Genomic DNA, 14,628 nt, shown 5'->3' on the forward strand with positions numbered 1-14,628 from the left:
CAGAAGGGATTGGCCAAGTTTCCCTAAGTATGCAGATCAACCCTCCTGGCCTCCGCCCACTAACTTCTAGGAGAAAGCACTAGAGACCTGTCTGTATGAGTCATCCAGCCTGTCCTGCAATATAAACCCTGACCCAAATTCCAGACTCACACTTACCATGAGTCAAATAAGTTTGCCTGTACTTCACTACTAGCATACTATAGGGTGCTACATAGGTCCCCATCAATTAATTAATTGCCATTTTCTCTATAACTGGAGGTTACTAATTGAAATGTTAAAGCAGAAGTCCAGCTATTTTTTTCTGCAGTTTCTGTATATACATAAGACACTATACTGTACATTTCTAAATGTCTACATTTTTAAAGTGTGCAAAACTTGTGCTGAGTAATAGGTTATTTTTAGTATTACTGCTTTTATTTGATAAGGTTGGTCTATAGTTGTAATAAAGTTCATATATTTCATAGAACTTGGCTGCTTATTGGACATTCACAAAATGACCACTGTCCTCTTTTTAGACTGACAATTCTTTTTTTTTTTTTATAAAGTTTATTGATTTTATAATATATACAAAACAGTTGTCATCATATCACATTTTAACAACCCTTTAAAAAATACAAATCACACTCTCAAACCCACCCCACCTCTCCTATCCTCCCCACCCCAAAGAGACTGATAATTCTAAGGGACTGTGGTGGTTCCAATTATACATTAGATTCTTATATTCTCATTCCCACATTCAATTTTAGCATAATATCTCCCAGCTGGAGTTCCTGGCTCTGCATCTCCTCACAATGCAGACAGTCCTCTTTTTTCATTGCTGCATATCAGAGAGTAAATACAAATTCCAAGCAATTTTCTTCCTCACTTTGCCCTCTCATCAAAAATATACTCTTTATGCCCTATAAAAAAATCCAGCACCAATCTTCAAGCTAACTCTCCAAGCACAGATTCCTTTTGCAAGCAAAATTTCTCCCCAGACAAAAATGCAAAAATTCCCTTCTCCTACCAGTACAAATCTTTATGCCTCAAATCCCCCCTTCCAGAACAAATATTCCCCCCCCCCCCCCCGAGCTTCCATCCTCTCTTGAAATCCCCCTCCCAGCACAATTTTTGTCCCCAAATCCTCCATGCTCCCTCCCAGCGCGAACCTTCTGCCCTTCTCCCAGCACAAGTCCACTCTCCATCCTACAAAATCCCCTCTTTCAGTACAAATCAGTCCCCCCCCACCCAGCAAACCCCAATGAATCTGGGGCACGCACCATTTGTTGTGTGGAGGTATGACAGAATTCTAAAAAAAATGCTTTAGACACACTGGGGTTGATTTACTAAAGGCAAATAAACCGTGCACTTTGCAAAGTTCAGTTGCACTCTGCAAGAGCAGTAGGTCCAGAGCTTAGTAAATGAGCAGAAGCTCTGCTGACTTCCATCATCCAATCATGTGCAAGCAAAAATGCTGTTTTTTTTAATTGTCCTTGCACGTGATTGGGTATTCTTTGCCAAGTGCAACTGCACTTTACAAACTGGCAGTCTATTTTCCTTTAGTAAATCAACCTCTCTTTATGAATTCCCCAGAATGGATTTTTTTCTTACTGATCTCTCCCTTTTATGTTTGCACAAATCTGTTTAAAATGTACTTGTCAGAAATGTTTATAATACTTACAGTCCACCCTGTTAATGGATGAGTGTCTTATTTAAAAACACTGTAATAGTGGAAAAGTAATAATTTTGCTTATATCAACTAGTCATATGTTTGTCAATTTTCTCTCTCCAGACACATGATGGAATTTGGTTGCTCTAAAGAAAAATATGCAATTGTGTCAATAAACCAGAACGTCAGAGACTAGCTAGAAGAGGTTAAAGGAGAAGTCCAGTCTGAGCTTGTTTGGCTGGGCTTCTCTTATGGATCGCTGGAGTGAAGTTCGTTTTGCACTCCTGTGACCCTTTTTCAGCAGAGAGTGGTCTGAAGTCCGCTCTCTGCTGACGTCACATGAATCAGTCCAGGCACATCGTCATAACGACAATAAAGTCTGGATCCGCCAGGTGCCTGGACTGATAGGCGTCCTGAGGCAGCCGCTCCGCCCCTCCACAGCTCAGCACTCCAGTGAGCGTGGAGGAGCAGAGAGGAGAGCTACTGATTGACAGGCAGCAGATCTTCACTTGGGGAGCTGTGAGAACCGAGCCATCGGCGATGTTCGATCGCTCAGTTCTCAATGCAGAGACGCCGGGGGACAGATGCAGCATCCACCTAGGTAAGTATGATTATGGAAAAAAAAAAACATATTTCTCTTTTAATCAGTATACACCCCATGTACGTCTCCAGCGGGGCAATGTGTTCTGTTTGTATTTACTAATCAGAAATTGATATTAATGTTGTTTTTTTTTTTGTAGAGCTCTGAATGTTTGACTTTGCGGCCCAGGTACCAGGGATTCTGCTAGAAATCATGGGGCCATGTACAGCCTACTTGAAAGCCCCCCCCCCCCCCCCCCCAAGCATGTGAGTGCAATTTACAGCACCAAACACAGACAGTGTACATTTGGGCTGCTTATCAGCACCTGCATACCTGTCATATTAGGACCTGTGGCTGTGTTTGTACAGCCGCTCAGTCCCCATAAGGTAACCAGTGTCTCTAGCTGCCTGAACAAACCACTCTTTCACATGGCTAGAGCACCAAGAGATTGAGGGCATAGATTCCTCAATCCCTTTTTCTGCAGCCTCAGCCTCAGGTTAGAACTACAGAGGGCTGAATTGTACTATATGCCAGATTTCAGTGTGATTTGGCCATTTCTTTTGTTTTTGCCAATATCAACCTTTTCTAGGTATCTATAAACACACACAATCTCAAGATATTGCTGGTCTGTTTTTGTCTGTCTAAACGGAAGTATGAACTGTGTTTTATACAAATACTTTGGTACAATACCACCCTTTTAAAATGTCAGTAAGTTGTTGGTATGCATTCAGTTTACCTTAAAGGCAAAGTACAGCCAAAGCTTGTTTGGCTGTACTTCTCCTGTGGATCACAGGAGTGCAGTCTGTTCTGCACTCCTGTGCTCCGTTTTCAGCAGACAGTGGGCTGAAATCCATTGTCTGCTGATGTCCCAGAGCCAGTCCAGGCTCGGGCAAGATTGCCACATTGGGATCTGCCCACATGCTTGGACCGGCAGCTGGCTCAGCCTCTCAGTGAGCCGCTAAGAGCCTGAACCGGCCGCTTCCACCCCCTCCACAGCCCAGCGCTCCAGTGAGTGAGGGGGGAGCAGAGCAGAGAGCTGTGACTGACAGTCGGTAGCTCTGTGCTCCACGAGCTGTGAGAACAGAGCGATCTGCAGTGTTTGATCGCTCGGTTCTCAGTGTTAGAGCTGGCAGGGGACAGATGCAGCATTGGACTGATGCTGCCTCCACCTAGGTAAGTATGATTTTGCAAAAACACCAAACCCATACTTCTCTTTTAAAGCTAAACTCCATTGTCAAATTCTGTCTTTCACAGTTGTACAGGCTATGTTCCTATACTGAAAAAACGTACTTTGATTTCACTGCACATTGTACGCTTCTCGCATTGTGCATTAGAAGCTTCAGCAAGTCAGACAGAGCCCATCTTATTTCCTGGCTGGAGGACACCCAGCATTATACAATGTCTTCCCTCCCCAGCCTTACTGTTCCTGGCCTACCCCATTCATTCATTGGACTTCAGTTCTTTCAATCGTTGGCATGTTGCTGAAGGGGGAAAGGTGGGACCAAGGAGGGCAAAATATAATCAGATTAATCTTCAGCTTTAAATAAAACCAGAACACCCCACTGAAATGCAGCCATTTTCCTCCTTCAGACAACCAAGCAAATACTGTACCTTGGAATGCAGAGGTGAAGTTTCCAACCTTGGTCACAGACTGGGCAACATTTGCTATTGAATAGAGGAACTGAAATTAAGTCTCAGGCTTGGCAGTTGGAAACTCTTGAGTCTAACCACTGATCTGGGTAATTCAGAGACAGCGCATGAATGGAAATCTTACTCTGATGTGGAAACTCTCTCATGGGTTCCTGTGCCAGTATATGTTTAAATGTTGGTTTAACTGTTTCATCGTTCCTCTGGTAGGTAGAAACAAACATTGTGTTGGCACTCCTAGAAATTAATAACGTGCCCATACTAGCTGGACAAATAAATGGTCTAAAATATTAAATAAGTATACACTCAAACTAGATATTTGAATTCACATCTCAGCCTCCTCCTAGAAGAAACTATGACACTCTTCTGTAACTAATTATTATTCTGCAGTAATAAAGTCGAAGTAACGTTTTGTGTTTATAAAATGCTGGTATGCTGATTTTTTTAAGATAGCAGAGCATAGGTGTGTGCAGGCTACTGCATTGGGGTGTGCATTCCAAAACTTAATCATACATGCATATGTTTTATAGTGTATGTATATACAGTATCTCACAAAAGTGAGTACACCCCTCACATTTTTGTAAATATTTTATTATATCTTTTCATGTGACAACACTGAAGAAATTTCACTTTACTACAATGTAAAGTAGTGAGTGTACAGCTTGTATAACAGTGTAAATTTGCTGTCCCCTCAAAATAATTCAACACACAGTCATTAATGTATAAACCACTGGCAACAAAAGTGAGTACACCCCTAAGTGAAAATGTCCAGATTGGGCCAGTTAGCCATTTTCACTCCCGTGTGTCATGTAACACTGAGTCACAAGGTCTCAGGTGTGAATGGGGAGCAGGTGTGTTAAATTTGGTGTTTGGTGCTCTCACTCTCTAATACTGGTCACTGGAAGTTCAACATGGCACCTCATGACAAAGAACCATCTGAGGATCTGAAAAAAAGAATTGTTGCTCTACATATAGATGGCCTAAACTATAAGAAGATTGCCAAGATCCTAAAACTGAGCTGCAGCACGGTGGTCAAGACCATACAGCAGTTTAACAGGACAGGTTCCACTCAGAACAGGTCTCGCCATGGTCGACCAAAGAAGTTGAGTGCATGTGCTCAGCGTCTTATCCAGAGGTTGTCTTTGGGAAATAGACGTATGAGTGCTGCCAGCATTGCTGTAGCGGTAGAAGGGATGAGGGGTAAGCCTGTGAGTTCTCAGACCATACGCCGCACACTGCATCAAATTGGTCTGCATGGCTGTCGTCCCAGAAGGAAGCCTCTTCTAAAGATGATGCACAAGAAAACCCGCAAACAGTTTGCTGAAGACAAGCAGACTAAGGAAATGGATTACTGGAACCATATCCTGTGGTCTGATGAGACCAAGATAAACTTATTTGGTTCAGATGGTGTCAAGCGTGTGTGGCGGCAATCAGGTGAGGAGTACAAAGACAAGTCTGTCTTGCCTACAGTCAAGCATGGTGGTGGGAGTTTCATGGTTTGGAGCTATATGAGTGCTGCCGGCACTGGGGAGCTACAGTTCTTTGAGGGAACCATGAATGTCAACATGTACTGTGACATACTGAAGCAGAGCATGATCCCCTCCCTTTGAAGACTGGGCCACAGGGCAGAATTCCAACATAAGGACCCCAAACACACCTCCAAGATGACCACTGCCTTGCTAAAGAAGCTGAGGGTAAAGGTGATGACTGGCCAAGCATGTCTCCAGACCTAAACCCTATTGAGCACCCGTGGGGCATCCTCAAATGGAAGGTGTAGGAGCACAAGGTCTCTAACATCCACCAGCCCCATGATGTCATCATGGAGGAGTGGAAGAGGACTCCAGTGGCAACCTGTGAAGCTCTGGTGAACTCCATGCCCAGAGGGTTAAGGCAGTGCTGGAAAATAATGTTGGCCACACAAAATATTGACACTTTGGGCCCAATTTGGACATTTTCACTTAGGGGTGTACTCACTTTTGTTGCCAGTGGTTTAGACATTAATGGCTATGTGAGTCATTTTGAGGGGACAGCAAATTTACACTGTTATACAAGCTGTACACTCACTACTTTACATTGTAGCAAAGTGTCATTTCTTCAGTGTTGTCACATGAAAAGATATAATAAAATATTTACAAAAATGTGAGGGGTGTACTCACTTTTGTGAGATACTATTTATGTTTATGTGTGTGTGTGTGTGTGTGTGTGTGTGTATATAATATATAAATAAACATTTTAACATGTATGTAAACATGGATGTCAGTAGGGCAGGGGGAATCTGCACCACACGGGGTGTACCCCCCTAGAAGAAACTGTGTAAGGCTGGCCATAGACAGTTCATTTTTTTTTTTTTTTTTTTTTTTTGGCAATTGGCCAGTGGGCTGGTCGAAAATGAATTCCCCTATCCACACAGGCAATCCTCCTCATTGTGCCGCCAATAGACAAAAGATTTTCAACAGTCCTGCTCAACAGAAGTCAATCATTAGACCGACCTCTGTCAAGTGGGAATGGCCATAGATGGATTGAAATTTGGCCACTGGCTTTAGTTTTTTTGGCCCTAGAAGCTTCTAGGTCAGCACATTTTTTTTCTAAAAGTGTACACTGAGCTGTGCATGCGTATCTCAGTGTACAGCCTTGGTATGATTGCGTGCCAAGATGAAGTAACTCCTGTGTGCATGCGAAAAAAGTTACATCATCTGGGCCAAGCCAATAAAAAGGATGAAGATTCTAAACCTGGAAGAAGACAAGGAGAGAATGGAAGGATAACACTGACATTACAGCTCTGGGGAGGATTGCTTTCTTAGATAAGCCTGCCAACAGATGTGCATACTTGCACATTATGGCAAAAAACCCAGAGGGGCCCAAACGTTTGCTGTTTACTCCCAATTTAAATGATACCATTATTAGCTTTATAATGACTACAATATTAGGGAAAGCTGAGAATATTGCACCAATAAAGTCTTTGATATAAAAAGTCTACATATAGTTTAATGATGACAATCCCACTCTGTACCTAACTTTAAAATACTAAAACAAAATATAGTATATACATATAAAACCTGATGCAAAAATAATAAAGATAAAATCCCCAGTGTGCAGTCGTATTAACACCCCTCAATAATGTATACCAAAAGAGTCATCCAAAACTCCTCATAAAATAATGCGCTCAATACAAGTGTACATCAGTAATAAAGGGACCAAATCATCTTCACAGATGCAGCGAAATCCAAAAAAAAAACATATATCTTAATCCAAACAGCATGGACCTGTTAAGAACAACCTTGTTTGAACCAACTGTTACTGCTGGATTAGCATCTGAGGTCATTTTTGATTCCAGCAATGCATAAAACCAAAACAATGTGTAAGTGTAGATTTGTATCAAGGATGTATACATGATGCGCCACATAACGAACGACTAATCCTCACATGTTACACAATGGCTGATCTCTGGGCTATTTATATCATGAAAGAATAAGGATGTCTGTGTTCCATAAATCTGGAAGCTAACACTAGACAAGCATGTGGTTTGAATTAATGTAGTTTTCAACTTCTCCACCTACTTCTGGCTTGTCTGACATGATAGAGACAATATAACAGTCTCCCAGAGGAAGCCAAAAGTATCGATGGCAGGAGATAAAGCCCAGATCGAAAAGATTTCTGTATGGAATTGTATCCTACAGACCATTTTAAATGTTCTATATCTATTTTTATCTTTAACTTTTAATACCAAAAATATAAAATCCGAAAAATGATAGATGATTTATGTCAGAGGAGTTTAGTAGCTCAGGAGCCTAGGGTACGTGGCAATTAGCTCTTCTGTGCATGCATATGGACACCAGATCACCTCAACCAACCAGTACAGAAAAGTCTATTGGCAAGAGATATGATGCAGCTGGCTGCACATAAACCACCAGGGATCTGGAGTACAGCAGCAATGTATGACAGGCACAGGTGAATGGGATTGTGTGATGTATGTATGTGTATGCATGTGTGAGTGTAGGACCATGGATGTGGGGGCAAAAAGCTTACTACAGTTGGAAAAAGGAATATAAACCAATGATAAAGGCTGCTTACAGATGTAGCACCCCCTAGCTAGAGTGCTAGAGTTTTGTGTAGTGTAGGTGCATTTCCAGGCTTGGCTGGCAGCCAAGCATGTTTGTTTTTCTGGGTCAGGGTTTGAGTGACTCAGGTAGGCTGGATGAATCATCAGCAGTTTCTCTGGTGAACTCCTCGCTGCTAGATGGAATTTGGAAGAAAGTTCCAGAAGCTTGAGGAGGAGTCAAGGAGGAGCTAGCTGGAGTGTTCTGAGGGACCTGACCAATCCCTAACTTGCGTTGGCAAGGGGTAGGCCTCCTCAAATACTCAGGGTCAGCCCAGCTGGGGAGGAGTTGTTCGGGTGGAAGCTGGAGTGTTAGGCTGTTGTGGCCTTTGAGGGAGCTCCCCAGTCTGAGGGAGGGGTAACCTTGGGCCTAAGCTCGTGTGTGGACGGGGCCTTCCTAAAACCACGGAGGTGTCCAGGCCAGGAGGCACTGGGAGCAAAGAGGACAGCAGGAGAACACTGCCAGGCAAGTCTCCAGGAGGAACAAAGAACAGCCAAGAGGGCTGGTGAGTGACACAAAGTCAGGAGGACTGGGAGGCATGCATGAGAGGACTGGGATGGAGCAGTCTGGGATGGGTGCAGAACCAGTAAGAAGGGCTGTGGTGGCACAGGCAGTGGAAAGAGGCAGCCAGGAGGGCTAGCAGGGCCTGAAGAGGCGGTACTGGGATCAGTAACCATGTGGAACAGCTAGCACTAGGACTACCATATTTTGCCACACCATAGGGGCCTGTGGTCCCTGCCTGCAAAGGACATTTGTGTTGGGCCTGGCTGAGCCCGTGTCAGGCCTTTATTTCAGTGCTAGCTGGTCCTGGGAGTTGTAGTTCTACAAGAAAGTCTGTGCTGAAGGTAGAACAGAAGAAGTGTGTATATACCAGATGTATATAGTTGTGTCCCTGAAGAATTCCTATTGATCAAGTGGGCATCCCATATGTACCCTATCCCCATCCAAGTTATAATCCCCTCGATATAAACAACAAAAACAAGTACAAGGACTATTTCTTGACTGCTGTATGTCTGGAAATTCATGTGCCTGGCTGTACAGGGTGGGAGACGGACCACAATCACCAGCAGCCCCTACGGGGGTACCACTACACAGATATAGAGGGATCATGGAGGGATAAAAAAGGTAACTAGAAAGCTAAAGAAAACACTACAAGCCATATCCAGAATGTTGTAAAAATATGGAGAGGACCAGATCACCAACAAGAAAACCAGGGAAAAAGGAAGGTAAAGCAATCGAAGTGGGAGTGATGCTTTGAGACAGAGAGGGATCCCAAGAAAGGAGAAAATGATGGAGGAAAAAGAAAAGTACAAAAAGCTATCAACACTGCCCATACCTTTAAAAGAGAAAACCCTGAGCAACAAGCACAGAAGGTTCATAGGACATAGAAGGATTCAATGAAAGCTGCAAGATGTTGAGCGCTTGAGAGAATTGCCATCAAAACATGAACCAAGCTGTTACCAGGGAATCCCCTAGGGCAGTGATGGCGAACCTTGGCACCCCAGATGTTTTGGAACTACATTTCCCATGATGCTCATGCACTCTGCAGTGTAGCTGAGCCTCATGGGAAATGTAGTTCCAAAACATCTGGGGTGCCAAGGTTCGCCATCACTGCCCTAGGGGGATGTGTCAGAGAGATCAAGCTTGGTGGATGGGTTGTCCTTGACTAGTGTCATTCTTATGTCAATTGGAATGGTATGACCTCTAAAGGCAATGGGATCTCTTAATAAAGATTGCTTTTTCAAATGAGATGTGTTTTGAATCAGTTGACTGCTGTGTGTTATAGTGCAAGCCCTTCCCAGTGTTACCTTTCTGTATAAAATGCACAGCTTGCCATACATCCCAGGTATTAAAATAAAGAGCAGCTACCATGTTGCTGTGTAGGCCTCACCTTTTTGGTTTCTTTGCCATCCTATGGGCTACAGGGTGTGACATGGCTATTGACTCTGTTGAGTGAACATTGCTGCTTTGTTCTTTCAGATGTTATCTGACTACTGCCAAGTTAAAATTATCAGTTGAAAGTAAAATGTGGTTAATTGGCCCTAGTGTGTGTATGTATGAATGCGAGTTAGGGACCTTAAATTGTAAGCCCCTTGAGGGCAGGGACTGATGTGAATGTATAATACAAATATGTAAAGCACTGTGTACATTGACAGTGCTATATAAGTACCTGTAATAAGAGATTATCTTTATATGTGTGGCACATGCTGCTCTACCTCCATCTGAATCCAAACTTTACTAAAGTTTTATACAGGGGCCTGCTTCTTCCCCACTTGTGAACTTTTGGCTTTTTTAGCGGTAATGTAACATATGGAAGCACTATTACAGGAAGATATGGAAAGTTACGCTACAGTTACAAAATGTTATTAATGTGCACTGCCTTTCTACCTGCAAATCATCTGATGGCAGCCAGTGACAAAATATACAAATCAAAGAAGAATTTTGTGATCACTTCTGTAACAGCGTATTCACGTGTAATGTGTCAAGAGATATATTTTTTTTATTATTTTGTATTTTGCTTTAATACCTATGCTTATTTGTTTTACAATTCTTTTTTCAAACAGGAAAAGTAAAATCAAGGTCAGAATGAATAAAAAAAATCTATTTTTTTCTTAAAAATAGTAGTAATATGACTGTCGTAACTGCTAATGTCATATTTCTACTATCCAAGCATGTAAACATAGTGGTGTCTATATAATCTGCTACATCAGCTTTTTCTTGAAAGTAGAGCCAAAAAAAAGCTAAACACTACTTTTACTGATGTGAAAATGTTAACATTTGTAAAAAGCCAACCTATAAGCAATTTCCATTTCTACCCTCTCCATCCCTGGCCACTGATGTATTCAAACAGCAGTGACCTGTGACTATCACAGGAGAGGCTCAGAGGTCTTTTGAAGGGAAGGCTGTGATTGACAGCCTAGCTTCACCTTCTGTGTTCTGCAAGAGTTAGGATGGTGGAGCCCAAGGAGGAAATAACTGGGTCCTGGGGATATACTAAAGCAGAAGTTTTGTTCTCTGGCTATGCACTGAATTGTTCATAAGCTGAATAGATCACATATAAAAATGATCACTGATCGGTGGAGGGTGTATTCATGTCTGTTTAAACCTTTTGGAGTTCCATCAAGGAGAGCTCTTAGCGGCATCCACTGACAAAAGTCATGAAACCTTTCATGGTGTTATAGGGAAATCTAACATAACCTGTGTAATCATCCCAATGCTAGATACATTGTCTTTACAATACTTTTTAAATTATCTTACAGAATAGATCAGCTTATTGATCATATGGACATGTTCAGATTTTACAAAATATTATCCTACACATCATATATAATTATGCATGTGCATGGGTCACACAGTTTTGCTCATTGCAGATTGTATCTTGCTTTGCAGTTTTAGAACTGGTTTTGGTTGTGCTTTATTGCACCTTCCCATTAAGCAAATCTTTTAACTGACTCATTAAAACAGTGTGGCTAAAATCTTATCTTAAGGGCTCATGCACACTGGATCTCAAAGAAGCTCAAAGATGCTGCTCCTATAGGCTTTTTTAAACTTTTTTGAACCTTTATTTTTTTTCTGCCTGGAAACTCCCCTCCATGTTAGCCAATGTGTTGTCTATGCACTATGGCTTTTTCTGGAGTTTGCAGACATATGAGCTTACAGGCAGAAGAAAAACCCCTCCAAACTCATATTTTTGAGAGGCGTTTTCAAGCAGAAAAGACGCCCAAGCACCCAAAAATGCGTGAAAAGTGTGAAAAGTTTGAAAAAATAAAATAGAAAAATTAGCTGAGGGGAGGGTTTGTGAAAAAAAAATCTCACAAAAGATTATAAAAGCTCAAAAAGGTGCAAAAAAGCACAAGTTTCTAAAGGCAGAGAAATACAAGCTTAAAGTGGTTGTATACCTTTTTTTTTTTAACTTTTACCTACAGGTAAGCCTATAATAAGGCTTACCTGTTGGTAAAAAAAATATCTCCTAAACCTGTACGGTTTAGGAGATATTCCCCTCGCAATGAGCCGCTGACTGCAGCGGCGCATGCGCACAGGGGATTCTCGGCTGACAGCCCGGCAAACTCCGGAGCTAGCCGGACAGAAGTCTCCCGCGCGCATGCGCGGGAGTGATGACATCGCAGCTCCGGCCACTCACAGCGCCGGTGCCGCGATACCCGGAAGACACGCTGAGGGGAAATGTCAGCTCCCTCGGCGTGGACAGGATGAGATGCCGGCGCCTCGTTCTAAGGTAAGTATCTCATAATGCGCTAGTATGCGGTACTAGCTCATTATACCTTTTCCCTTGCAGGTGTAGGAAGAAAAAAAAAACACAGCGGGTATACAACCGCTTTAAATGCCTGTAAAAGCAGCTTTATTTTGTCTGCAGTATGCATGAGCCCTAAAGGTGTCACTCTTTTCTATTTCAGAAAGTTGGGACATACAGTGGGGATGGAAAGTATTCAGACCCCCTTAAATTTTTCACTGTTTGCTATATTGCAGCCATTTGCTAAAATCAATTAAGTTCATTTTTTTCCTCATTAATGTACACACACCACCCCATATTGACAGAAAAACACAGAATTGTTGACATTTTTGCAGATTTATTAAAAACGAAAAACTGAAATATCACATGGTCCTAAGCAGGGCTTTTTTTCTCAGAGAATAGGTGCAGGAACTTCCCCTTTTGGGAGTTACCCATTGTCTTTGCCCCTACCTACCTCTGAGCACCAGTCCTTGGTTCCACCCCCTACCCACCTCCCAACACTGCTCCTTTTAGAGAATACAGAACCAAGTAACAATTGTGGTACTAAGTAATTTGTATGGAATTTGTTATTGATAACAAGAAAAGCAGTAAAATAGACCCCTCACAGCCAACAATAGATCCCCCCCCCCCCCGCAACAATGGACCACCTACAACAAAATACCACCTAGCAATAATATACCCTCTAGCAGCTAGCTATAATAGACTGCTCCCTCAACAGTAGATCCCTCCCAGCGACAACTGATCGCCAGCAACATAAGACCCACCCCAGCAACAATAGATCCCCCACCAGCAACAATAGACCTCCCCAATCAACCCTTCTGCAGAAATAAATCCCCTCCAGCACCAATAGATCCATCAACAGCCAGCATCAATAGACACTGTAGCACAACCCAGCACTCCTTGCCTTTACATACATTCAGTGGTGGAGGTGCCGGAACTACGTTCCCCCCGCGTTCCTGCTAAAAAATAGCCCTGGTCCTAAGTATTCAGACCCTTTGCTCAGTATTTAGTAGAAGCACCCTTTTGATCTAATACAGCCATGAGTCTTTTTGGGAAATATGCAACAAGTTTTTCACACCTGGATTTGGGGATCCTCTGCCATTCCTCCTTGCAGATCCTCTCCAGTTCTGTCAGGTTGGATGGTAAACGTTGGTGGACAGCCATTTTTAGGTCTCTCCAGAGATGCTCAATTGGGTTTAAGTCAGGGCTCTGGCTGGGCCATTCAAGAACAGTCACGGAGTTGTTGTGAAGCCACTCTTTCGTTATTTTAGCTGTGTGCTTAGGGTCATTGTCTTGTTGGAAGGAAAACCTTCGGCCCAGTCTGAGGTCCTGAGCACTCTGGAGAAGGTTTTCGTCCAGGATATCCCTGTACTTGGCTGCATTCATCTTTCCCTCGATTGCAACCAGTCGTCCTGTCCCTGCAGCTGAAAAAAACCCCCACAGCATAATGCTGCCACCACCATGCTTCACTGTTGGGACTGTATTGGACAGGTGATGAGCAGTGCCTGATTTTCTCCACACATACTGCTTAGAATTAAGGCCAGAAAGTTCTATCTTGGTCTCATCAGACCAAAGAATCTTATTTCTCACCATCTTGGAGTCCTTCAGGTGTTTTTTTTAGCAAATTCCATGCGGGCTTTCATGTGTCTTGCACTGAGGAGAGGCTTCCGTCGGGCCACTCTGCCATAAAGTTCCGACTGGTGGCGGGCTGCAGTGATGGTTGACTTTCTACAACTTTCTCCCATCTCCCGACTGCATCTCTGGAGCTCAGCCACAGTGATCTTTGGGTTCTTCTTTACCTCTCTCACCAAGGGTTTTCTCCCCCGATAGCTCAGTTTGGCCGGACGGCCAGCTCTAGGAAGGGTTCTGGTCGTCCCAAACATCTTCCAGATCTGGCCAGATCTGTGCCTTGCCACAATTCTGTCTCTGAGCTCTTCAGGCAGTTCCTTTGACCTTATGATTCTCATTTGCTCTGACATGCACTGTGAGCTGCGAGGTCTTATATAGACAGGTGTGTGGCTTTCCCAATCAAGTCAAATCAGTATAATCAAACACAGCTGGACTCAAATGAAGGTGTAGAACCATCTCAAGGATGATCAGAAGAAATGGACAGCACCTGAGTTAAATATGAGTGTCACAGCAAAGGGTCTGAATACTTAGGACCATGTCATATTTCAGTTTTTCTTTTTTTTTAATCTGCAAAAATGTTAACAATTCTGTGTTTTTCTGTCAATATGGGGTGCTGTGTGTACATTAATGAGGAAAAAAATGAACTTAAATGATTTTAGCAAATGGCTGCAATATAACAAAGAGTGAAGAATTTAAGGGGGTCTGAATACATTCTGTCCCCACTGTATGTGTATAATAACAGTTATTAACAGAAAGGCAAAGTCATTGCACTAATCCA

The 14,628-nt window shown here is 42.8% G+C and overlaps 1 protein-coding gene across 1 annotated transcript in view; it reads left to right on the top strand.

Annotated features, from left to right (window-relative positions):
• LOC141139832 (uncharacterized) overlaps positions 1-14,628 on the top strand; it is a 42,334-nt gene that overhangs the window by 17,646 nt on the left and 10,060 nt on the right. The window lies entirely within an intron of this gene.

Source organism: Aquarana catesbeiana, linkage group LG04, assembly GCF_042186555.1.
Source record: "Aquarana catesbeiana isolate 2022-GZ linkage group LG04, ASM4218655v1, whole genome shotgun sequence".
Lineage (NCBI taxonomy): Eukaryota > Metazoa > Chordata > Amphibia > Anura > Ranidae > Aquarana > Aquarana catesbeiana.